The following is a 27,832-nucleotide window of genomic DNA, read 5'->3' on the forward strand; positions in this document are numbered from 1 at the left end:
ACCCCAGTATTTGAGCTACTTAATTGATGGTGAGGGACTACACAAGGAGCCCGAGAAAGTTGAGGTGACCATGAAGGCTCCTAGTCCAGAGAATATGTCTCAACTGAGATCATTCTTGGGACTTGTAAATTACTAAGTCGCATGTTCATGACTGATCTGACAACCGTCCTAAAAGCCTTGCATTGGTTGCTGGGTAAAAAGGCAGCCGTGGAAATGGATTCAGGAATATGAGAAGACTTATTCGGAGGTGAAGCAAACCCTGGAAAGGTCAGACGTGTTTACTCATTTTGACCTAAAATTGCAATGAAGTTAGCGTGCAATGCTTCATTGTATGGGATTGGTGCTACACTGCCACATATTTTGACATATGGAAAGGAAATGTCCATTGTATTTGCATCAAGGTCACCGGCAAAGACAGAGGAGAAGTATGCCCAAGTGGAAACAATGATTGGTCAACATGTTCAGAGTTAAGAATTTCACCCATTTCCTTTACAGCAGACACTTCGTGCTGCCATCAGACCACAGACTGCTAACCTCCATTTTTGGCCTGCATTTGGGAATACCATCAATTTGGCAGCATGTCTGCAGAGATGGGCATTGGCTTTGTCAGCCTAGTCATTAGAAATCAGATAACCACAGTTGGAGAAACATGGCAATGCATATGTTTTGTCAATGTTACCACAATTGAGAAATAAGCATGTTCCTGACTGGAATCTGAATATTATGTGCTTTTCCGAACAAGATAAAGTACCAGTGTCAGGTGTAGAATACTACCCAGAATGACTGGTCTTGAATCTAGTGGTGGACTTAATCCTGAGAGGAAGAGTTTTCACAGAAACCACCAAGAATTATATCCTTACCTGTCTAGGAGTTGGGAGTTGTTCGTATTAAATGGATGCTTATTATGGGGAATGAGAGTGATTATTCTTCCTCCATTAGACTAAAGAAAGTGAAATAAATGCAACAAGGGCACCCTGGTGTAGTGTAAATGAAAAAAAACAATAGCCAAGAGTTACTTTTGGTGGCCAAATGTGGACTCCCAGATGTAGGAGAAAGCAGGATTGCGCAAATCCAGTGCATTAGTAAGCAAAGCGTTGCTGTTATTACCCCTTCACCCATGGGAATGATTTCAATCACTGTGGCAACAGATTCACATTGATTTTGCAGGACCGGTGGAGGGATAGATGGTCCTAGTGGTCATGGATTCCCACTCCAGGTGGCCCAAGGTGGCGGTAATGAAGTCAGAAATCACACAACACCAGGTTATTGTCCAACAGGTTTAATTGGAAGCACACTAGCTTTCGGAGCGACGCTCCTTCATCAGGTGGTTGTGGAGAACACAATTGTAAAACACAGAATTTACAGCAAAAATTTACAGTGTGATGTAACTGAAATTATACATTGAAAAATACCTTGATTGTTTGTTGAGTCTTTCATCTGTTAGAATACCATGATAGTTTCACTTCTTTCATATGTAAATCACAAAACGTTTTTTTAAAAGTTACATTCTCAGGTTAACTGTAACAACTGGTGTCAGCCAGACAATATGTTGAAGATGTTAGCCCCCTGTGTTCTCTGTCTGTGCCATAATGTTTAGACTGATTCTAATCTAAAAAGTGAGTTAACAGTCTTACATGAATTCATGCAGTTTTTGAGCAAAGTACAATGTAACTATGCAAGTACAAATTCACCCCACACAAACGTATATGTATATGTGTGCATGTGGGTTTTTGTGTGTGTATGTGTGTGTGTATGTGTGTCTGGGGTAGGGAGTTGTGAGTGTGAGAGAAAGTGTGTGTGTGTGTGAGTGTTGAGTGTCTAAGTCTGTGAGAGGGTGCATGTTGGAGTCTGTGTGTCTGTAGGAGTGTGTGTGTCTGGGATGGGGGATTGTGAGTGTCTGTGTGAGAGTGTATATAAGTGTGTGTGTGAGTGTAAAGTGGTCTAAGTCTGTGAGAGGATGCATGTGGGAGTGTGTGTGTCTGTAGGAGTGTGTGTGAGTGTCTGTGTGCGTGTCTGTGTATACGTGTGTCTGTGTGTCTGTGTGTGTAGGAGTGCCTGTGTGTGTAGGAATGTTTGTGTGTATGTACAGTGCAATGGTGGTCACCTGTAGTGTGATATGAACCCAAGGTCCCGGTTGAGGTCCTCCCTGTGGGTCGGGAACTTAGCTATCACCCTCTGCTCGCCCAATTTTCGCAGCTGCCTGTCCCGAAGTTCCCCAATGTACCATGCCTCAGGGCATCCTTGCCTGCAACGTATAAGATAGACAACGTTGGCTGAATCACGTAAGTACCTGCCACGTATGTGGTGGGAGAGAAACTGAGCAAAGGCTACGGCAACGGATGAATGGGCACCACACAACAATCAACAGACAGGAGTGTCCCTCCCAGTTGGACATTCAAGCTCGGACCTTCAGGTGACCATCCTCCAAGGCAGACGTCTGATTTAATTAGTAGAAAGGTTCACCACCGTGTCGTAACAGTTTGCGTGGTTTGGGTCCGTGTTTTGGACTGGTTTGACATTTGAGCAGATTTGAACAGATTTGGGGTACGAAAGTTCCCAGAGATTTAAACTCTTACCAATTAGTGTCCTAGATATTTAAATAAAACGTAGGTGATACAATTTGTTTAATTTCGGTTACTTGTGGTTGGTTAAATTAAAAGTGAGAGAAATCCTCTTAAAATTGCTAAAGAGGTTCTGGGGTTTGTCGATGATTCCCAAATTTGCCAAAAAGGTTTTTAGAAAGACAGAAAAAGGTCACACTTTTAAAATTAGCAATTAGGTTAGAACTGGGTTTAATCAGGGACAAAAGTAAAGCTGAAATTGTAAGGGAGTTAGGTGTGTCAGAGAAACAAGCAAGTGCCATTGAATTAGAAAAAATTAAATTACAATTGAGGAAAATGGAATTAGAAGATAAAGAAAGGGAAAGAAGAGCCATAAGAGAAGAAAAGGAGAGAAGAAAGAGGAAGAGACGGAAAAGAAAGAAAGAGAGAGAAAAGAAAGAAAGAAAGAGAGAGGAAAAAGAAAGGGAGAGACGGTTCTTAGTTGAGCAGAGAGAGAGAAGAAAGACAGAGAGAAAAGGAAAGAGAAGAAAGAGAAAATGAGAGAGAATTTGAACTTCAGAAGTTGCAAATTAGTCAGGAAAGTCAAGTTAACAGGACAGAGATGAAAAGCAAAAGTAGTGATATATACAAATATGATAAAGCACTGCCGCATTTTGATAAGAATGATGTTGAAAACTTTATTTCATTTGAAAAATTGGCTAGGCAGATGGAGTGATCTGAGAACTTGTGGGTGATGTTAGTTGAGACTAAGCTAGTAGGTAGAACTGGTGAGGTATTTGCAGCACTGTCAGACGAAGGGTCAAGAGATTATGAAGATGTCAAACAGGTTAGTTTGAGTCCTTATGAATTAGTACCAGAAGTGTATAAACAGCAGTTCAGAGATATAAATAAGGAACCAGGTCAGACTTATGTTGAGTTCAAAAGAATTAAATGTAGCAATTTTGATAAATGGGCACGGGCCTTAGAAATAGATAGGACCTATGAGGCTGTAAGAGAGATTATTCTGCTGGAAGATGTGGTAAAAGAGCTAAGCCAGTGCCATTAGTGAGAGTAGTTAAGGAAATGTCAAGAAAGGTTGAGGAACTGTAGGACAATGCATAGCCTCAGCAGAGGCTGGGTATGGAGTTAGTGCCTGATCTCGATAAAGTCTTCACCTTTGTGGGTAAAGTTTACTCAAGAAGCACAGAGAGAGAAAAGAAAGAAGTTATAATTTTGAGAGATCCAGGATCTAATCAGTCTCTAATAGTAAGAGATGAATACATTTGCACTCTTTCTGACTTGTTACCTGAGAGAGTGATCATTTGTGGGACCGATGGACAGAAATTTAATGCTCCCCTATGTAAGATCAGTTGGAGTGCCAACTCAAGACTGGGGAGATAACAGTGGGAGTGATTGATAGACTGTCAGTTCCAGAAATACAGTTTGCGCTTGGGAACGATTTAGCAGGATCCAAGGTGGGGGTGACATACCTTGTTGTGGAGAAGCCAAAGGAAGACCAGAGAACTGAGGAGTTAAAAGAAAAGTACCCTGGAATTTTTCCAGACTGTAGTAACAAGATCCCAATATCATAAATCACAGCACTAAGCAAAAACTAAAGAGAAAGTTGAAGGAGTTGAGGTTCAGTTAACAGTTTGATGTAATAGTGCAAGAAAAACCTGAACAGGCAAAAGCGTTTAGTCTTGCAAGGCTAACGAACTTACATCAGAAAGATGAGACAATAAAGAGATACATATGTTGATGCATACTCAGGAAATGAGTCAGAATATATTTCTGAAGGTTATTATCTTAAAGATAGGGTGGACAGTGAGAGCCTTTTTCCTTAGATGGTGATGGCGAGCATGAGGGGACATATCTTTAAATTGAGCGGTGATAGATATACGAGAGATGTCAGAGGTTTTTTTTTAGATTCTCAACAGTATGGAAACAGGTCATTTGGCCCAACAAGTCTACATTGACTCTCCAAAGTGGGACCCACCCATTTACTCTATATTTAATGAACTTAACACTATGGGCAATTTAGCATGACCAATTCACCTGACCTACATATTTTTGAATTGTACAAGAAAATGGGAGCAAACCCACACAGGCATGGAGAGAATGTGTAAACTCCACACACAGTCGCCCAAAGCAAGAATCGAGCCCGGGTCCCTGGTACTGTGAGGCAGCAGTGCTAACCACTGAACCACTGTGCTAGCCATACACTGAGAGTAGTAGTGTGGAGCACATTACCTGCAACAGTAGTAGACTCGCCAATTTTAAGCTTATTTAAATGGTCATTGGTTGAACATATGGATAAAAATGGAAAACCGTAGGATAGATATGCTTCAGGGAAAAAGCGAGGACTGCAGATGCTGGGAACCAGAGTTTAGAGTGTGCTGGAAAAGCACAGCAGATCAGGAAGCATCTGAGGAGCAGGAAAATTGATGTTTCGGGCAAAAGCCCTTCATCAGGAATGGAGGCAGGGAGCCTCCAGAGTGGAGTGATAAATTGGGGGGGGGGGGGGGGTGCTGGGGAGAAGGTAGCAAAGAGGACAATAGGTGAATGGGGGTGGGGATAGCAGTGTTAGATCAGAGGGGAGGGTGGAGTGGATAGGTGGGAAGGGTGATTGGCAGGTAGGACAGGTCATGATGACAGTGCTGAGCTGGAAGATTGGAATTGGGGTAAAGTGGGTGGAAGGGAAATGAGGAAACTGGTGAAGTCCACATTGATGCCCTGGGGTTGAAGTGTTCTGAGGCAGAAGATGAGACGTTCTTCCTTCAGGCATCGGGTGGTGAGGGAGTGGCGGTGGAGGAGACCCAGGACCTGCATGTCCTCGGCAGAGTGGCAGGGGGAGTTGAAATGTTGGCCCACGGGGCGGTGGGATTGATTGTTGTGGGTGTCCCCGGAGATGTTCCCTGAAGAATGCATCAGCCACATGATTCATGAACAGAGTTGTAGCTGGGTTAACAAACTGTGCAGTCTATCTAGATGATATAGTGACCTTTAGTGAGTCTTGCAAAGATCACATGGTACAATTGGCAGAGCTCTTTGAACAATTAAGAGAAGCAAAACTGGTGATAAAATTTAAAAAAACAGAATGCGCTAAGACAAAGTTGATGTTCTTGGGATATAACTTCAGTCATGGAAGATTGACTCCAAGGAACACAAAGACGAAGGCGATCAAGGAACTTCCATGACCAACCTCGAAGAAAGACGAGCTTCGATTTTTGAGATGAAACGGATTTTGCCAGAAGTTTGTTCCGAACTTCAGCAGTGTCATAGCACCGCTAACAGATTTACTGAAGAAGAACACAAAATTTTGGTGGACAGAAAAATGCCAGGAGACATTTGACAATTTAAAAGCAGTATTAACCACCACAGCAGTTTTAGTTACACCAAATCTTTTTGAAACCCTTTAAAGTTACAATCGATGTTAACGATATGGGAGTTGGAGCTGTACTGCTACAGGAAGATGATAATTAAATTGAACCCAATTGGCTACTTTTCAAAGAAACTCCACACCCACCAGAGAAAATACCATACTGAGAAAAAAGGAATTATTGAGTTTGGCAATGGCATACAACATTTTAATGTTTATGTGACAAACAATGTGTGTGCACGGATCACAATCCTCTTACCTTCTTGGAACAATCTAAAGACAAGAATATTAGACTATTTCATTGGAGTCTTCTGTTACAGACTTTTAATTTACAAATTGTACATGTTGCATGTTGTAAGAATGTGATAGCAGAAGTGTTATTGCAGATGTAACTGTTAAAGTATATGTAAGATTGAACCAATACCAATGTTTTTATATATATAGCAGAAATTAATATGAACTTAGATTAATGTCCTACGTATTTCGTTGTAATGGGGATAAGAATTGGGAAAAGAAAATGGAGCCATCTTGTAATTATGGTGGTTCATATTTTCTTAAGGGGGAGGTGTTATAAAGTTGAAGGTGTGAACCTTTAAGAGAGAGTGAATGCTGTTTTGCACTGAGAGCTTAAAAGCACCTGTCATAGGACTAACAGTCTCAGAGTGTACTGCAAAATTGAAAATATGTAACATTTGGCTGTGAAACAGATTGCTGAGTTGTTGCTATTTTGACAATAATTTGAATTAAACCAATCAGTTTAAATTATGACCCAGGATACTAAAACCCAATCGATTTTGAATTTATTGTTTTGCCAACATTGAACCAATGAGAAGATTCAATGTTGGGGGCATAAAAGAAGCAGGCAGTTTGGCAGTTAGACAGAAAGTAAACTGCCATTAAGAGTAAGCTGCCATCGAGAGAGACTGCTATTCAAAACACTCTATCAAAGGTACTTTTTTCATATGAAGACGACCCAAGGAGATCTTCAGCCGAAAGAAGGTAGACACTGGAGACGACAGCCACTTTGTGGTCTTGAAATTAAGTTGATGTAACTTTAGTATGGGTTTTTGTTGGAGCAGTACATTATTATAGAGTTGAAGGCAGATAACAAACATTTCAAATAAAGGAGACTTAGAGTTGTAAACAGCCATTGTTTAATGTTCACTTTTAGAGTTAAAGAATAAATTGATATTTTTTCTTTAAATAATGTAATTTGGGAGTTTTCTGTCACTCATGCTTTTACAGATTATGAAGAAAGTTTAGCTTTCCTGGTGCTTGGTTTAATTAGCAGAAGAGTTCACCATCGTGTCGTAACAGCATTTGGGGGAGCCTTGGTGAAATATTGCAGTGCAACTTGTCTATGGTAGAATTGCTGCAACTATGAGTTGGTGGTGAAGGGAGTGAATGGTGAAAGGTGTGGATGGAGTACTAATCAAATAGTATATTTTTTTTCCTGGATGATGTCAAACTTCTTGATTGTTGTTGGTCATTTACTTGTTGTAGAATACACATGCCCACACTTGCTGTTATAGACACAGTTGTTATTTGGACAATCTATTTCTATTTCTATTTCTCAGCAACATTAACTCCCAGGATGATAATAGTGGGGGTTAATTCTGTTGAACATCAAGACCATTTGTTAGATTTTCTTTTGTTGTAGATAGGCATTTCCGTTACTTACCTAATCTGGCACCTCCACCACCAGGAAGATAGGAAAACACCCGGGTGGCCAGTGACAAACACTGCCCTTCACATCAAAGGGCAGTGCTGTGTGATCAAAAACAGTGAAGGGGAGGGTAGGGACTAAATCAAAATAGAGTTAGAGGGGGAAATACATCTGTTTTTTTTTATCATCCCATCCCATCCCCTCCCCAGGGTGTAACACCCCCCCTTTTTTTTAACCCTCTGTTTGTTTTTTATTTTTTTAAATTTTTTTTCTCTTTTTTTTGTCTTTTTTCTTTTTTTCTCTCTTTTTTCTTTTTTTTCTCTTTTTTTTTCTTGTTTTTTAACCCCCCACACTCCCGTCTATCCGCGGTAGTGCTTATTTTATCCCCAGCACCCATGCTGTGTGTGTGCAGGTGTGATACACAGTGAAAGACACAAAGTGCACGAATCTTTATTCAATTTCCACCATCAGGAAGTTAGGAAAACACCTGGATGGCCAGTGACAAACACTGCCCTTCACATCAAAGGGCAATGCTGTGTGATCAAAAACAGTGAAGGGGAGGGTAGGGATTAATCAAAATAGAGTTAGAGGGGGAAACACTTATTTTTTTTAATTTTATTTTTATTTATTTCTTTTTGACACTCCAGTTAATTTTTTTTAAAATTTATTTATTTAACCCCCACACTACCTCCTAAGTGCGGTAGTGCTTATTTTATCCCCAGCACCCATGGTGTGTGTGTGCAGGTGTCAAACACAGTGGAAGACACAAAGTGCACGAATCTTTATTCAATTTCCACCACCAGGAAGATAGGAAAACACCCGAGTGGCCAGTGACAAACACTGCCCTTCACATCAAAGAGCAGTGCTGTGTGATCAAAAACAGTGAAGGGGAGGGTAGGGACTAAATCAAAATAGAGTTGGAGGGAGAAATAATGCACTCCACTCCCTGCGGCACCCACCTCCCCCTGAACAACTTCAGGGTGTTGGTCGACACCGTGTGCTCCTTCTCCAAAGACACCCCGGCCCTAACGTAACACTTCCCTTTTTTTTCCTTTTTTTTTCCAACTCCTGTTTGTTTACATTTCTGTTTTTATCTATCAGCCAGGGGTCCCTGATTGGACCAGATTAACAGCCCCACTTCTATGAGGTCCATCTGGCTGATTTTGTTACAATCATTACATCCCTTTTGAGGCAGCACGGTGGCTCAGTGGTTAGCACTGTTGCCTCACAGCACTTCCCAGGTTCGATATCCAGCCTCATGCGATAATCTGTGTGAAGTTTACACATTCTCCCCGTGTCTGCGTGGGTTTCCTCAGGGTGCTCTGGTTTCCTCTCTCAGTCGAAAGATGTGCAGGTTAGAAGAATTGGCCATGCTAAATTGTCTATAGTGTTCGGTGTATTAGCCAGAGGGAAACGGGTCTGGGTGGGTTGTTCTTCGGAAGGTCGGTGTGGATTGGTTGGACCGAAGAGCCAGTTTCCACACTGTAGGAAATCTAATCTAAATCCCTTTTCTTCTGAGTCCAAGTACAGAGGACAGTTTTTTTTTTGTAGATTCTCCTGGGGGGTTTCAGCACATGTATGGATCTAAACAATGGCCTGGAGGATCACTGTTTCCTTTAATCCAGCATATTGGATATGACTCACTTTCTCACATACCTCTTAAACAGGAAAGCTCATGAAAGGTTGGACACACTAGGTTTCTTTCAATGAAATTTAGAAGAATGAGAGGTGACTTGATTGAAACATATAAGACACTTCTGAGTATTGACAGGGTACATTTGGAGAGGATGTTTTCTATTTTGGAAGAATCTGGAAATAGATTCAAAATAGAGATGAGGTGTTTTTATTATTTCTCTCAGAGGCTGATATGTCTTTAGAATTTTCTTCTTGAAAAGTTAGTGGAACAGAGTCCTTGAATAATTTTAAGGCAGAGATAGATATATGTTTGTTAAACAAGGGTGTGAAAGCTTATCAGGAGTCAGAACGGCAATGATTTTATTGAATGGAAGAGCAAGCTTGAGGGGTTGAATGGCCTTCTACTGTTCCCAGAAATTGAAAGTGAAATTAGTGTTAGTTTCACAGAGAGTGAGAATGGGAAGTTAATGGTAAATAATAAGGAAAAGGAAGATGAAATGAACAAATATTTTGCTTCAGCCTTTCACTAAAGAAGAAAAAAAATCCAGTCGTTGATGTAAAATGCAACAAACTTACCATCATGAGAGATATAATGCACAGCAAAGTCATGGAGCTGCAGGTTGACAAGTGTCCATGTCCAGGTAGATTTCTTCCTGGGATCTTGAAGAGGGTAATGAATGAGATAGTAAATGCAGGAAAAAGCAGTCTGCTTGGTTGGCTCCAGATCCACAAATATTAAATCCCTCCACTACCGATGTTGAGTAGCCATCTACTGCAGAAATTCACCAAAGATCCTTAGAGAGTACCTTCCAAACCAATGACCTCTTCCATCTAAAAGACGAGGACAGAACATACTTGGGAATATCATCATCTGCAGGTTCCTCTCTGTACCACTCTTCATTCTGACTTGGAATTATATCACTGTTCTTACAGTGACATTTGGTTAAAATTCTAGAATTCCCTCCATATTGGCATATCTACAGCACATGGACTGCAGTGATACAAAATGGACACTCACCTCTACCTTTTCAAAGGTGACCATGATGTGGAGATGCTGGTGTTGGAGTGGGATGGGCAAGGTCAGAAGTCACACAACACCAGGTTGAAGTCCAACAGGTTTATTTGAAATCACAAGCTTTCAGAGCAGTTCTCCTTCATCAGGTGAAGCCCTTATCCTGACAAAGCAGCAGTGCTCCATAAGCTTGTGATTCCAAATAAACCTGTTGAACTATAAGCTGATATTGTGTGACTTCTGACCTTTTCAAAGGTGACTAGAGGTGGACAATAAATGCTGGTACAGCCAATGGCATTACGTCCTACAAGCAAACTAAATCATTTTGTTTTAAATTTGGAGAAGTCTGAGGGCATACGTTTGGGGGCACAAACAAAGCAAGGGGATACACAATAAAAGATTCCGAGAGTGAGTTTCAAGTACATGTTCATTGAATCCTAAAGGTGTCAGGGCACATAGGTATCATGTTAAGTAGCCATGTGAGATAATGTCCTCTACTATCTGAGGCACAGACTATAAAAGCAGCATAGAAGCACTATTTAGGATACCAGTGATCTGGTCATTGCATTGCAGGAAGGATATAGTCCCAGTAGAGCATGTCGAGGGGAGATTTATCAGATGCTTCTATGTACAGAGAATTTCAGCTGCAGGAAAGCTTGAATAGGCTGGGATAAAAACAGGGTGCTGGAAGTCTGACTCCTTCTGTCGGAGAGAAACAGAATTAATGTTTCAAATCCAGTATGACTCTTCTTCAAAATTTCATTTCTGAACTGAACATCTGAAAAAGAATCACATTGGACTTGAAACGATAACTCTGTTTCTCTTTCTACAGATGCTGCCAGTCATGCTGAATTTCTCTTACCATCCCTTTTTTTGTTTCCGATTTCCAGCATACACAGTACTTTGCTTTCATTTGAATTGGCTTGTGGGCTTTCCCTTGAAGAAACAAGGCTAAGGGATAGGAATCCAAGTAAACAAAATTATGAATAACTTCAATAGAATATGGATCTGTTTCTATTAGAAATGTCAATAGTTAGGGATACAAATTCAATCTAAGGTGATTTGAAGAGATTTATTTTTCTCAGAGGATAGTAAAAGCATACAGGCAGAAATCCTCAAACAATTAGAATGACATTTGAAGATTTTCTTGGACTGCTTATCCATAGAACTACAGACCAGAAGTTGTGAAGTGTGACTAGGTAAAAGAAGTTGACTGGTGTGACAGAATGTATCATAAGCAAGCTAACAGGAATACAAATTATGATGGTGACGTCCTCTTAAATCATAATGCACATGAACCATGGAAAAAGTGCAAGTTCCCAGTATGAATACAAGGTACTGTTTGCGGTAGTTTAGCGATAAATGTCCACAATTAGCTGTTTCCAAGATTTTCAAGTAGATGTGGAATGCTGTCAATATATTTTTGATACCTTGCACGTTTTCAATGCATGGTTGTAGTGAATGTAAATTCTATCAATTGCATGAAATAAAACAATATGTGGGAAATGAGTCAAAAATCAGATAAGAATCTTTGCTTTCTTGTTACAATTGATGTTTTATATTTTGGTGAATGTGGGAAACAATGTTTTCTGCTGGTCCATCATATCTAGGAATGTGAAGGGAAAGAAAAATGAAAGGGCTTTGAATAAATGCCTGTCATAAAGCAGGCGTCTCTGCTTATGAAAATATTAAACTGTGAACTCAAAGCTTCCTGGATGAGAATGCTGATTAGAGATTAAAAATTTAAAAGAGCGTTCTTGAAGCAGCAATAAACATTCTCTGTCATTAGGTTATGAAATGAATTAATCAGAGCCGTGGAAGCATACGGTAAATATTCCACTGCCTTTTGTTTAAACAGCATCAATTTTAAGTTGGTTTACCAATTACTGCAGGACCCAGTTTAATTAAGTTTGAAAGGCTGGGGTGTAACATAAGCTACTTCAATAGTACGAAGTATTGGTTTCTGTGTTCAGAGTTGGAAAATACTAAATAATAAATCAATTTGCCAAATGTCCTGTTGAAAAGAAGGATCATAACTCTATTGTCCAAAATAAACTTCTTCATCTTGAATACCAATTGGAAGAAGTACTAAGGATGACAAGGACACAGAATGTACTCCAGGCAGGATATTTCAAACTCTAACACTGAGGAGTTACTCAGCAGAATCATTACTAATCAAATCCTAAAGAATTGGAACAAAAACAGAAGTTGCTGGTAAAGCTCAGCAGGGTTGGCAGCATCTATGCAGAGAAATCAGAGTTAACACTTCGGGTCCAATGACCCTTACTCAGAACTAAGGACTGGGCTGGACTTGCGGCCGATGGTATGGAAACCAAAATGTTGGTAAAACTTGTTTCACATTTCTTTTGTTGAACAATCTGTTACAAATGTATTTGTGCATCTTATCAAGGGGGTATTGATAGGATTGTGCACTGCTTGATCTTTCTGGAGATGAAGTCTCATCTTCATATCAAAAATTCTACCCATCTTGTTGTGTGGCTTACCAGAATATATTCTGAATAAATCTAGCATCTTAAAACTAGGCCTCCATAAAATATGGATGGACTGGCAGAAATTGACACAAATAAGTATCTGGTGCCATCCAGCAATGACAAGGCAGTTTGACATTGCCTGATTGAATTTAATGCAGCCTCTGAAATTAATCACTTAAGGATCATACCCTTATACAACATCTCCCCATTATGATTATTTTCCCACAGTTAATGTTTATATTCATGTATATAATTGCATTTTGATGTGTTTTAAAAATATTTTTTATAAACTAATAACAAAAATATATCTATTATGTCAACAGTAAATATTCTTTTCTTAATTTCTCTTCACCTGCCTGGATCATTGCACTGCTCATTTAAAATTTCTCTCCTTGTTAAACTGGAATTTTCAACTTTACTCACCGAGCTCTGCAACAGTCAGTAATCTTACAATGTTCGGTCAGCAGTTTCTGCTCTTTCCCCTGCTGCGTCCATTGACTTCCTTAACTCATCCGATGCCTACTCTTGAAGCTCAATAAGTGGATCTGTGAAGAAGCATGAAATGTTGTTGATGTTTGTAAGTACTGATATGTGGAATGCAAGTTGTGTGCTACTGTCTTTTTCTAGCCATGCATAATGTGGAGTGTTAATCTCCAAGCCCAAAATAACAGAAGTGCTTAAGAATGCTGATTTGAGTAATTACTTTAGAATAGTGCCTGACTTTCAGTGTACTTTGGGTGACATGAGCAGAATAAATGATGGTCTTGAGTTTAAAGCAGCTTCCGGCATCACTTTTTGATACTATTTGTGCCTTCTAAATGCAAATATGTTTGTTTGCAAAGCCTTCTGACACCCAAATGATTCTGCTCCTGTTCCATTGAATTATACCACCTTCATTATTATGAAGGTAGAGAGATTTTCATGAACCATTATTTGTTAGAAGGAAAGTATATATATTATGGCAGATCTTTAGTCTGGAAACCATCACTTTCAAAAGATTATTTTACAGAGAGCAGAGAAAACTTAAAAAGATGAAAGGAATAAAAAATGGGTGATGAACTTGTTCCATCAGTGAGCTGAAAAGAAATGTTAGGAAACTACATACATGCAAACGGTTTCAAACCTCTTTTGCATAGTTGAATTGTGTATGAGCTCATGAGCAGCTGAGGTTTATACTGTGGTCAGTTTCTTCAGGCACTTAGCAACCAAACATTGATGATCACTTACTCCACTTCAGTTTACTATAGGAGTGACAGGAAGAATACTGTTCCTTCTGGTTATATATTAAATCCATGGGTCAATCCTGCTGTCCAATGTGTGGTTCCATCCCGATTTCCTCTACCCCCTTCAAAGAGCAAAGAAAATACAGCACAGGAACAGGCCCCTTCAGCTCACCTAAGTTGTATTAACGCATGATGGCTTTCTAAACTATAAAAACTTTTACTCTATGTGGTCCATACCCCTCTATTATCTGCCTATTTATGCATCTGTGAAGAAGTCTTGTTAAATTTGGATTGTATTTGCTTCCAGCACCACTTCTGACAGACCATTCCAGGCAATTATAACCCTCTCTGTTTAAAAAAAAAGCCTCTCCTAGCCCCTTTAGACTTCTCCCTTTTATCTTAAACCTATGTCCCCTAGTAAATGGCATTTCAACCTTGGAAAACCGTTCTATCAATTCTATCCATGCCTCTCATAATTTTGTAAACCGCTATCTGGTGGCCCATCAGCCTCAAATGTTCAAGTGAAAACAAACTGAGTTTGTCCAACCTCTCATTGTAGCTAATACATTTCAATCCAGGGAAAATCCTGATAAACTTTTCTGTACCCTCTCCAAAGCTTACAAATCCTTCTGGTAGTGTGGTGAGCAGAACTGTACACAATATTCCAAATGTGGCCTAACTAAAGCTCCATACAGCTGCAACATGATTTGCTAATTTTGTATTTTATGCCCTGACCAATGAAGGCAATCATTCCATATGCCTTCTTGACCACCTTATCCATTTGCATTGCCACTTACAAGAAATTGTGGACATGTACTCCTAGATCCCTTTTGTATCTTAATGCTTCAAAGGGTTCTGTCATTTACTGAATGCTTTCCTCTTGTACTAGACCTTCCAAAATGCATGGTCAAAATCCTTGAATTCCATCTCTAATAACATTATGGGTTAACCTACAGCAGTGATTCGAGAATATAGCTCACCACCACCTTCTCAAGGGCAACAAGGGATAAGCAATAAGTGCTGGCCCATCAGCAATGCCCACATCCCTACAAATGAATAAATAAACAAAAAAAAACTTTAATTTGACTGGATTAAATTCCATCTTTAATTTCTCTGCCTAAGTATCCAGCCTATCTATATCCTACTGTATACTCTGGCAATCTTCCTCACTATCTGCAGCTCCATCAAACTTTCCTCGACTATCCTCGTTGTCCTTCTTAAACAAAGAAATCATTTTGGTTATTCTTCACTCCTCTGGGAACTTGCCTGTGACTAAAAAGGATACAAAGGTTTCATACAAGGCCACAGTAATTTCCTCCCTCACCTCCCTCAGTCTCCTGTGGTAGATCCCCTGGGGACTTATTTACCTTAATTCTTTTCAAAACATCCACACCTCCTCCTTTTTCATTACGACATGCCCTAGAATTTCAATATGCTCCTCTCTAGACTCATCATCCACCATGCCTTTCTCCTTTGTAAATACTGCTCCAAAGAATTCATTGTGGACGTCACCCACATTTTCCTACTGCATGCATAAATTTCTTTTTTTGTCCTTGTCCCCCTAGCTACCCTTTTGCTCCATATATAGGTATAAAATGGATTTTCCTTAATCCTGTTTCATGGCCTGTTTTAACCCTCCTAACCTTTTGCTCAAGTTCTTTCCTGCTTTCTTTGTATTCCTCAAGGGCTATGCTTGCCTTCAGTTTTGTAAATCTTATTTATGATTCCTTTTTCTTTCTGACAAAGCTCATAATTTCTCTTGTCATCTGGAGTTCCCAAACTTTGCCAGCTTTATCTTTCATCTACACAGAAACCTGCTGGTCCTAAACTCTAATCAACTAGTCTCTGAAAGATTCCCACATAAGATATTTAGATTTACTTTCAAATAGCCTCCCCCAATTTACATTGCCCAGTTTACTTCATATTGTTGCAGTTAGCCTTCCCAACATTTAATACTTTCTCTCAAGGACTGGTCTTATCCTTATCCATAAGTAATTTAAAACTTAATGAATTATGGTCACTGTTCCCAAAATGCTCCCTTACTGAAACTTCAATCATCTGACTAGGCTCATTCCCAAATACAAGATCAAATATGGCCCCTTCCCTGGTTTGACTATTTATATATGGTTTTCAGAAACCACCCTGGATATATGGAACAGATTCCCTCCCATTCCAGCCCCTGGCCTATTTAAGATAGGCAAGTTAAAATCACCCACCTCATTAACCTTTTTCTTCATAACCTGTCACATATCTGTTCCTTTACCTCCCACTGGCTCTTGGGAAGCTGTTGTATCCTGGTTTGGAGGGTATTGCCATGAGAAGAGAATAAACATCTTCCAGACAAGTCACTGGGTTGACAGATACACGGCAGATCAAATTCAATGCAGAGAACTTTGACACATTTTGACAAGAAAATTTGGAGAAACAGTATAAAATGAGCAGTAAAATTTTAATGATGGTGCTGAAACAGAGGGACTTGGTTGCATTTGCACACAAATCAGATCAGGTCGTGAAAACATGTTAATAAAGCATGCAATATCCTGGCTTCATCAATACAGACACAGTGTAAGAGCAGAGAGGATTTGTTAAGTTTACATAAGGCTTTAGTCTGACCTGAGCTCGAATAATGTGTTCAGTTCTGAGTGACATTGAAGACAGTTCAAAAGAGGTTTATGACAAAGGTTCTATGGATGCAAAACCAGTCATATCACAAGCAGAGGAACACAATGCGCTGTATGACAGTGTGGTGGAGGCATGTTCAATTGAGGCATTTAAAAGGGAATTGGTCGTTTGAAGAGGAAGAATGTGCAGCATTACAGAAGAATAAGGGAGAGTCACGTTAAGTGACATGCTTATTTGCAGAGTTGGTACAGACAAGGTGGGTTGAATAGTTTCCTTGTGCACTGTAAAATGTGTATGATTCAGATGCTTCAGTGCACTTCATCATCTGTGAGCTACCTCAGAACAAAGAACAATAAACCATAGGAACAGACCTTTCAGCCCTCCAAGTCTGTGCCAACACATTTTGCCCTTTTATACTAAAAATGTTTGCACAGGATCCATATTCGTCCATTCCCTTCGTGTTCATGTATTCGTCCAGCTACTTTGTGTCTGCTTCCACCATCTCCTCTGGCAGTGTGCTGTAAGCACTCACCACCTTTTGTGTGAAAGAATTATCTTGCACACCTCTTTTAAACCTCCTCCCTCACACCTTGAACCTGTGTCCCCTCGTAATTGACCCCTCCATCTTGAGTAAAAGACTCATACTTTCCATTCTATTCATGCCTTTCACAATCGTACAAACTTCTATCAGGTCACCCCTCAACCTCCTAATTTCTAGTGAAAACAAACCCAGTCTATCCAACCTTTCTTTATTGCTAAAATCCCCCATATCAGGCAACATCCTGGTTAAACTTTTCTGTACACACTCCAAAACATCCACATCCTTCTGGTAGTGTGGTGACCAGAACTATATGCAATATTCCAAGTGTAGCCTAACTAAGATTCCATAAAGCTGCCATGTAACTTGCCTATCCTTACACTCGGTACCTCTTTCAATGAAGGCCAGCAGCCATTGGCCTTTTTTCCTATTTTATCTTCCTGCACTGCTACCTTCAGTGATCTGTGGATTTGCACACAAATCTCTCTGCATACCAATTTCCCTAAGGGTTCTGCCAATCACTGTAAAATTTCCACCTGCATTGATCTTCCAAAAATGCATCAGCTCATATTTGTCCAAATTACGCTCCAACTGTCAATTTCTCTGTCCATGCCTCCAACTGATCTATATCCTTTGACAATCCTCCTCACTGTCCACAACAGCACCAATCTTTGTATTGTACACAAATTTCTAATTAGACCAGTTACATTTTCTTCCAAATCATTTCTGGCGACCATGAATAGCCAAGGTCGTAGCACTGATCCCTGTGGAACACCACTAGTTACAACCCTCCATTCTGAAAAGCATCCTTCCACCACTAGCCTCTGTCTCCAATGACTAAGCCAGTTCTGTATCCATCTTGCCAGCTCACCCCTGATACCATGTGACTTCACATTTTGTTCCAGTCTGCCATGTGGGACCTTGTCAAAGGCATTACTGAATTCCATGTAGACAACATCAACCACTTTCCCCTCATCAATCACCCTCGTTACCCCTCAAAAAACTCAATCAAGGTAATGATGCACAACCTCCCCCACACAAAATCATGCTATCACTAATATCAATAATTACTTCTAAATGCTGTTATGAACCAGACCAAGACCCCTTCAAAATATTTTAAGAATTAGCCTATACCTTAACTGTTTCTTATTTTAAAGGCATTTGTGGACCATTTGTTCCAGATGTGATGCGATTGGTCGAACCACTCGACATTAAACAAAAGCACAATTTATATCAACAGTATAGTTAAAATACAAATGAAAAAAAGAAGAATTCAGAATAAATTAACTATTGGAAAACCTAACTGAATAACAGATACAGTGCCTTTCACTAATTAACTGTTTCAATATAGTAACATTCCATAAACACACCCCTTGGTGAAAAGGTAAATTCAGACACAGATTCTTACGCGCAGTTCTCCATTCCAGGAGGGAATAACATCAAAACAGATATCAGAGAATGTAGCAGCTAGGAATCATTTTACTGGGACCCAGTTTCCACTCCTACAGCTAAAAAAAACCTAAAGAGCTTGATCTGCGAGAACTGGCCACTCCCCATCCTTTGTCTGTTTTAAACAAAACCTAAAGACCTCATAAATTATTGACTTGGGTCGGCTCCAGTAGACACTCTGCCTTTACAATCTCTCTTCAAAAATCCCAGGACAATATAACCTCTTAACAGTGACAGTCCAAAAGGATGGTATCAGAAAAGCAAAGCAGGTCAGACAGCATCTGAGGAACGGGACAGTCGATGTTTCAGGCATTAACCCTTCATCAGGAATCCCAAAATGTTGACTCTCCGGCTCCTCAGATGTTGCCTGACCTACTGCACTTTTCCAGAGCCACCCTTTTCAACTCTGGCTCCCCAGCATCTGCACTCCTCATTTGCTCCTCTTTTAAGTGATAGCATCACAGTGCATATACCAACATGAGGGTCACAGACCTGTAATTTCCTGAATAATCCCTGCGACCCTTTTTAAACAATGGGAAAACATTCACTATTCTCCAGCCCTCTGGGACCTCACCTGTGGCCAAAATGGTTACAAAGATATCTGTCAATGCTCCAGCAATTTGTTCCCTTGCCTCCCTCAATATTATGATTTAGATCCCATCAGGACCCAAGGACTGATCCATCTTAATACATTTTAAGGCACTCAACACCACTTCCGTTTTAATAGCAACTTAGCTTAGAAATCTGACAACCTTTCCCTGAGATTATCCTCCACCAATTCCTTCTCTTTGGTGAATACAGACACAAAGTATTTTTTTAGAACCTCCCTTACCTCTCCTGGCAGCTTGCAAAGATTCCCTCCTTTGTCCTTGACTGGACCAACCCTTTTCTTGGTTACACTCTTGGTTTTTATTTTTGTGCAAAAAAGCCTTTGGATTCTCCTTGATCCTGTTTGCTAATTACTTTTCCTTTAGTTTTTCAAATTCATAGTTTAAGTTGTTTCCTACTTCCATTTTACACTTCAAAGGCTTCCTCAGTTCCCATCCACCTCGACTTTATATATGTTTCCTTTTTCTTTTTGACCAAAATCAATACAGTGGGTCTGGGTCAATGCAGTTCTTTTAGGTCCAGGCAACACATGAAGTGTGATCCAATTTTTAATTTGGGTGCAATCAAATAATCTCCAGGCAATTATTTTCTATAATTAGATAGAATTGATTTCATTGCTGCGAGCCCAGTGCTCCTTTACCCAGTAGAGTTTTTTTGTGAAGACTGCAAGTGATTTAAAAGCTATTTTGGTTCTTTCTTTTCTTCCAATACATTCAATAAAGGGACAGATTAATGTTCCATTCAGGAATTCTTCACAGAAATGATTTGGAAAAGGCTTGCCCTTAATGTTTAATTTCTTTTAAAGAATACCATATTCAGACAAATGTAAAATTCTAGAGGTAGTTGAGTTGCTAAATCGTGAGCATCAATGGTTTTTTCCACAGTAAAAAGCGGTCTATTACACTGTTCTTAAGCTCATTAAAACCTCTCACCCATGTGTTCGAATTTTTCTCTCTCTGTGAACAGAGGGAGGTGAGATAGAGAATGTGTGCAGATTAGTAGAGGGCATAATGATTTGAGAACTTGAAGACAGGTATGTTTGTTAAAGAGAAAGTGCTGATGGAATTTTCAGGGACCAAGAAGTTATAAATGCTGCAGTCACCATGAATTCCAAGAGGGAACTCCTTTCCCAATAGCACTGCGACTGTTCCTATATTCTAAGGGCTCCAGCAGTTCAAAAGGTAGGTCATTCAACTTTCTCCAGTGGAATTAGGGATAGGCAATGGTGCCCACATCCCATGAGCAAATTTTAAATATAACCATTGTCACCAAAACAGTATACACACTACCAGGAGAAGTGAACAGTATAGATACATTCAAACAGGACTCGATAAGCATTTGCGAGAGAAGGGAATAGAGGCTCATGCATTTAGATTTAAATAGGAGACACCAGCATGGAGTATAGGGTCAAAAGGCCTGCTTCTCTTTGTAACCCTATGTGGTACATACAAGGCATTTTGTTTAAGCAAGGAAGGCAATCTATGCAAGTGAAGTGATAAGTTTCAGATAAATAAGTGCTATCATAATTACTGTTCTATTTGTTTACGTTACTGTGAAATAAATCAGCTTTATGATTGGTAGTGGGCCTTATCTGACTAGATATTCATTTGGTGCGCCCTCACAAAGATTGTAGAAGCATATGTGTAGAACTCTAAATATCCTGTCTATATCACTGGGGAATTCTGTTGTACAGTTATTTTACATATGTAGTTGTGGAGTAGGCCACAGCTAGAGTCTTATGTGCAGTTCTGGAATCCACATTATATAAGCAATGTGATTGCACTGGAGAGAGTACAGAGGAGATTTATCAGTATGTTGCCTGCATTGGAGAGTTTTAGTTATGCAGAGAGATCGGACAGAGTGGTGTTGTTTACTTTACAACTGCGGAGATTGAGAGAGGACACTATTGCGATGTTTAAAATTGTGAGCAACATAGTTAGGGTAGACAGGAAGAAATATTTCCCCTTGATAGAGGGATCAATGCTCAGGGTTTTTAAGTGAGGGTCAGTAGGTTTAGAGGAGATGTGAGGAAATGTTTTTTCATCCATAGAGTAGTGGGAATCTGAAACTCAATGGCTGTATAAGTGGTAGAGACAAAAAAAATTGCAAATGCTGGAATCCAAGGTCGACAAGCACAAGGCTGCAAGAACACAGCAAGCCAGGCAGCATCAAGAGGTGGGGAGGTCAACATTTTGGGTGTAACCCTTCTTCAGGATTGGGGGTGGTTGTAAGGTGAGCTGTAGATAAAGGTTGAGGGGGGCGCGTGTGAGGGAAGGGGGTAAGGTGTGGTGAGATATTGATAGGTGAACATAGGTCGAGACCTAAGTTTACCTATTCAATTTCACCACCACACCCCCTCACCCCACCCTTTATATGCAGCTCCCCTTACACCCACTCCCAGTCCTGAAGAAGGGTTGCATCAGAAATGTTGACTTCTACACCTCCTGATGCTGCCTGGCTTGCTGTAAGAGTGGGAGAGGCAGAAACACTCATAACAAATAATTAAATGCTCATAACAACTCATAACACTCATTAGCAAATATTTAGATGCGCATCTGTCATGCAAAAGCCTACAAGGCTATGAGCCAATGGTTGGAAAATGGGATTAGAATAGTTAGGTGATTGTTTTTGACTAGCACAGACATGATGGGCTAAAAGGCCATTTTCTCTGCTGTAGATCTCTATGTATAATTCATGTCAGTTCCCAAAATGTAAGATTCTCAAATTGTTTATGAGAACAACAGACAGTACTGAACTAGACACAACTTTTCCCAGTTGGTGAAAATAAAAAGACAAAAATGAATGCTATTAAGCTGAAATATATATGCAGTATATGCGGTAAAGGCTGACTTTATGCAATCTCTAACCATAATGAGGAAGACAGATTTGTGTAGAACCTTATTCAGAACTGCCAAAACCAGGTTAAGGAAGCCCTCATTTCAGTTTACCAAGAAACGTGGAGCCTCACATTTAGTAGCATTGGGTTCAATCTGAGGAAGCCTACCAACTTCAGATCGAAAACCAATGCTTCATACTAAACTATCAGCCTCAGACAGGGAATGGAAGCAAATACAATCAAGCAGTTAAAGAGATAAAAATAATGCTGCAAATATGTACCAGTAGAAGAAATGAAATTATTTTTACCTTCCAACTAATATGAAACTCTATTCAAACTTCATAATCTCTTTAGACAACATGTGTGTAGCATGGTGTACCAACTATAGGAAACACTTCAGAAATTCTCTAAGGCTCCTTAGACAGCACCTTCCAAACCCATGACTGCTACCATTTGGAAGGACAAAGGCAACAGATACATAGGAATACTATGATCTGCAAGATCCCCTCCAAGCCACTTGTCTGTCCTTCAGTGTTGCCATGTCAAAATCCTGGAATTCCTTCCCTAACAGGATTGTGGGTGTACTTACATCAGATGAACTGCAGCAAATCAGGATGTAGCTCACCACCTTTTCACGGCTAACTGGGGATGGATAATAAATACCACCACAGGCAGTGAAGGCACATTTTCCTGAATGAATACAGAAAAAAAATCCCTTGAGATCAAGGATGACTGTCTTCCATTCCAGCTCAATGGGTTCTGAGATGGCTGATTAGTCCAATGCAAAACAATTCCAATGATCTGCTGACTGTGTGACATGTGAGACAAGTAATGTTTTTGCTTCTTCCCATGCCTGAATTTAGCCTCTCCATTTTCTCATTAAAGTATTATGCTGTTTCATTGCTTTCCCAAACAAACCTTCCCTATTTTTATCATGCAAAAGCCAGGGATTCCCATTGGTTGGCCAGAATGTTTGACCACATCAGAAATGTTTTCAGGAATAACTGAATGTGATTCTGATATGCTCCTGGGAGTCTTTGTCATGACTGAATTTCAAGTAGAACAGATACTTTGATAAGAAAATACCTTACCTAACATGAGTGTATAACTTGTACTAACATTACAGAACAAATATGACTATCACTGCATACCTTATTGGCCCTTACAAAAATAACATTTACTTGACTGTAATGGCTCACTAGATTGGGAATAATCAATACTCTCTAACTGCTCTACAGCACTGGTGGAATATATGCTCCAGTTCTACTTTTATAGTTATTGGTCCAAACTATGAGATATTGAATTCATTCCAGAGAGTGGAATACCTTCGTAGTTCTTTATGAATTAATCATAATCATCATAAATTACTATATCCTGGCTCTTGGAGTGTATGTACTGGGGATGAGGAAATGCCATCAAAATAATCAAATGCTTTTGATTCCCAGTAACATTGAAAAATCTACAACCTACAACTTTAAAACAAAGCACAGAGATGTGATTAGATTAGATTAGATTACTTACAGTGTGGAAACAGGCCCTTCGGCCCAACAAGTCCACACCGACCCGCCGAAGCGCAACCCACCCATACCCCTACATACATTTACCCCTTCACCTAACACTACGGGCAATTTAGCATGGCCAATTCACCTGACCTGCACATCTTTGGACTGTGGGAGGAAACCGGAGCACCCGGAGGAAACCCACACAGACACGGGGAGAACGTGCAAACTCCACACAGTCAGTCGCCTGAGGCGGGAATTGAACCCGGGTCTCCGGCGCTGTGAGGCAGCAGTGCTAACCACTGTGCCACCGTGCCGCCCACAAGGTAGATCAAGAAAATAGTGCACTAGAATACCAAACCACTTGTGTATGGTAAGCTATACTCTCTGATGTATTCACCAATCCACATTGTTTACATTGAGTATTTTCTTTGCAGCTTTTTAAAGTTATGCTTTTGTCAATCACCTACTTGCTCACTGTTTCTAAGTGGAAACATTCTTCCTGAAATACTGCATGTAACTAAAATTTAATGATCTTTGCACTGTATTAATCTCAATTGCAATGCCAATCATAGTTAACTATTCCATCAACATTCTCATTGAATTCATTTGAAAATTGATTGCATGCATGAGGACAACAGAAAGAGTTTTCATTCCCCATGGGAAGAAAACTGCGGTAGCAATTGTGTACGTCCAAGACAGCAACACAGCCCTGAGTCTGTGCTAAATTTCCAATTTCATTTCAGGAGTAAAGAGAAGCAAAGAAGATTAACAAGGCTAAGAACAATGTGGAGTTTTAGAAAATAACATAATGTTCTAAAACAAATCTAAATTTCCATTGCATCATTTCCTGAGATGTGCATGAGAAGCATTTTTGTTTTGTCTGTTCCTAATTTTAAAAACGTTTACAATCCTTCATGAAGGCAGTGCCCTTTAATTTTCCAAAAACTTTGTTGTTTTGGTGTTCAAATCATAATTTTTCTTCACTTGCATTGCTTGGTTTGTCATTTTTACATCTATTTGCAATGTCAGGTTTCTTTTTTGATCTCATCTGTCTTACTGCCTGATTAGACTCCTTTTTCTCTGTTCCTTATTTGTTATGTCTCCATTCAGTAACTCAATCTCTGCTTAATTACCTTCCTTGGTCTTTAATTATTATTTGCACTCTCATTCCTTCCAACATGTGCAGCTTTTTTCTGATTCTGTACATGATCATAAACTGCACTATTTGTGTGTACATCTTTGTGCATAAACCAGTAACACTGTTAGGGTTAAGTGATGATATTGGTTCATCAGAAATTGAATTTACAAGTAATGATTTGGAAGCATATTGGTTTGATATAAATAGATATTTCTTACCTGATGTCAGTAGACAACTAACAGCTATGTAGATGCACTCATGTAGTGTTAAAGAAGGAGTTCCAGGATTTTGACCCAGATATGTTTGCAAGTGAGAATTGTAGGTGGCCTGGAGGGAATATGTAGGGGGTAGTGTTGTCATATATCATTGGCAGCCTGGTGGTTCAGTGATTAGCACTGCTGGCTCACAGCACCAGGGAGTCAGGTTCAATTCCAGCCTTGTGTGATTGAATTTGTGCATTCTCCCTGTGTCTACAATCTCTATTTTTCCTCTATGTGCTCTGGTTTCCTCCCACAGTCTTAAGATGTGCAGGTTAATTGGATTGGTGATGCTAAATTGTCCATAGTTTTCAAGAATGTGCAAGGTTGGTGAATTAGCCATTAAATGTCGCGTTACATGAATAGGGTAGAAGCATGGATCTGGATTGGATGCTATTCGGAGGGTCGGTGGTTGATGGTTTAAATGACCTCTTTCCACACTGATTCTATGACTCTATGATCTGCTGACCCTGTCTTTTTGGTGTGAAAGGTCACAATTTGTTGCAGTGTATCTTGTAGGTATTCCACAGCGCTGCTACTGATCAGTGGAGGGTGGTGGAAAATCATTGGATTCTGCCAGAAATGTATCTATATTGCAGCCAATACAATTTTTCAGGTTTGGGCAAGTGATAGTGGAAGCACTTATCTTAAAAAAAGTGATTGGTGGATATTTGAATGGGAGGCAATGGCCTAATTGTAGTATCGCTAGACAATTAACCCAGAGACACAGGTAATGTACTGGGGACCCAGGTCAAATTCTGCCATAACAGATGTTGGAATTTGAATTCAATAAACAGCAAATCTGGTATCTAATGATAAAAATGAAACTATTGTCTATTGTTGGGATTAAAAAAAAACCACGTGACTTGCGAATAACCTTGACGGAAGAAAAATTCCATCCTTATCCATCTGATCTACACGTGAATCCAGGCCGTTGACAGTGTGGTTGATTCTTAACTACCCTTTGGGCAATTAGTGATGGACAATAAATGCTGGCCTAGCCAATTGATGCTGACATCTCATAAATGGATTTTTTTTAAATGATCCTGGCTGCGTTTACACAGGATGTCAGATCTGAACCATGAATGTGTTTGACAGTTGTATATGTACAGAGGTCCACAAAATCTATACAATATGTGTGAGTGTATTTAACTATTTTACATCTACTTTCCCACTGTTACTTCTTTGCTGTGGCATCTCATGAAAAATGCATATACATAAGAAAGCCTCCAGTCTTCTCTGCAACAGCACACATAAAATCACTCTAAATTGATACTATATAATGTTTAATCCTTCTTAACATACGAAATAACAAATAAAAAATCAGTTTAAATTTATAAGCACCCTGCCTTGAAGAGACTTCACATTTAAGTACTTCATGTGTAGAGTATTTATTATGTTGTGACTCTGCTGCCCGTTAATCCACTGTCAGTTCGCAACTTGCTTGCATAGAAATCAGTTATGTTTCTGTGATGTCTGCTTCATAACTTTTTTTTTAAAATGTTATAACCAAGGAATTAGGCAATTCCAAATGGGTAAATGATCATTAGACCAAGATTATTAAAATGATATGATGGCCTGCAGTCGAGAAAATCATGCTGACCTTTTGACAGTCAGCAAGTGAGGTAATCTATAGACAAAACATACCATCAATCACATAGAAAACATTGATGTCATTAAACAAATGAACAAAAAATTCTAAGTATCCGTCCTCAGAAAATATAGAAACATAATATAGGAGCATGAGTAGGTCAATCAGCCTTTCAAGCCTGCTCCACCATTCAATATAATCATAGAGACCATTCATTGTTAACTACAATTGATGCAAGGAATTCTGCAAATTCAGAAAAAATACTTACTCACAGACATTGAAAAAACCAAAGTTTCACAAAGCAGCAAGTGGACGAGATCTGGTCTTCAAACAAATTAAAAGATGAAGAAGTTGAAGAGACTGGGCAGTTATTAAAGTAGATTAGGAACGAAAATATGTACTGGACTAACAGAAGGTGAAAACATTAATGGAATTAGAAGAATCTAGGCTGTAAAACCGGCATTTCAAAATAAGCCAAAAATCCTAAGGATTAAAACTGTAAATTCCAAGGAGATTTGAACCATTCAAAACACCCTAGTACAAGATCAGTCAGTTGTTCATCCGGTTTGAAATTTGGCTGTAACACAACAGGATAGCAACTGCAGTCCATGAAAGAAACACTTAACAATACGAACAGGAATTAAAATTTCAGAAGTTGTTGGAGAAACTCAGCAGGTTTGTCAATATCTGTGGGAAGATTGATCAGAGTTAAAGTTTTGAGTACAGTGACTCTTAATCAGAATTGTTAGTATCTAGCAAATAGTGGTATTTATGCTGAAGCCAAAGTTGTGGGGGTGGGATGGAGGCAGGTATGCAGGAGGAGAGTGAGGAGGGTGAATATGGGGAAAGGTAAATGAATAGGTGGGAGATGGCACCCAGAGAAAAAGCGAGAGTAAATCAGAGATATGAAAGGGGTAGGTAAGCAAAGACATTATGGACAGCAGGCCAAGACAGAAGAAAATCTGAATAAGTGATAATGAGAACTTAGAGTAAGAGACTATGCTAGAAGCAACCCATATCATAACAGGGTCAAATGTGGGTAGGTTAAAAACAGAAGGATGGAATCAGGCTCTAAAACAATGAAATCGATGCTGAGTCCTACAAGCTGCAAGGTCGCCAAGCAGAAAATGAGATGGTGTTCTTCGAGCTTGCAGTGAGGATCACTGTAATACTGTAGCAGGCCTTCCACAGAAATGTTGGACAGAGAACATGGTGTGTTGAATTGGCAAGCAACTGAAAGCTCTAGTTCATTTTCGCTGACCAAATGTAGGTGTTCTGCAAACCAATCATCCAGTCTGGCTTTCATCTCCCCAGTGTAGATGACACCGCATCATCAACAGGGA

The 27,832-nt window shown here is 39.6% G+C and overlaps 1 long non-coding RNA gene across 3 annotated transcripts; it reads right to left on the bottom strand.

The window, feature by feature from the left end:
* Positions 1-1,272: 1,272 nt before the first annotated feature.
* LOC122562091 (uncharacterized) lies at positions 1,273-26,881 on the bottom strand. Of its 3 annotated transcripts, none has more exons than XR_006315208.2 (4): positions 26,758-26,881; positions 13,148-13,269; positions 9,797-10,051; positions 1,273-2,245 (listed from the first exon to the last, which is right to left on the bottom strand). It is a non-coding gene; the product is annotated as an uncharacterized LOC122562091 (long non-coding RNA). The 3 variants fall into 3 exon arrangements; XR_006315210.2 differs by having other exon boundaries at positions 1,273-5,839; XR_015760209.1 differs by lacking the exon at positions 26,758-26,881 and adding an exon at positions 20,268-20,590 and having other exon boundaries at positions 1,273-5,839.
* Positions 26,882-27,832: the final 951 nt, after the last annotated feature.

The sequence above is a fragment of the Chiloscyllium plagiosum genome, unplaced genomic scaffold (assembly GCF_037043375.1).
Source record: "Chiloscyllium plagiosum isolate Xiang-an unplaced genomic scaffold, Cpla_swu_hap1 HiC_scaffold_2, whole genome shotgun sequence".
NCBI classification, from domain to species: domain Eukaryota; kingdom Metazoa; phylum Chordata; class Chondrichthyes; order Orectolobiformes; family Hemiscylliidae; genus Chiloscyllium; species Chiloscyllium plagiosum.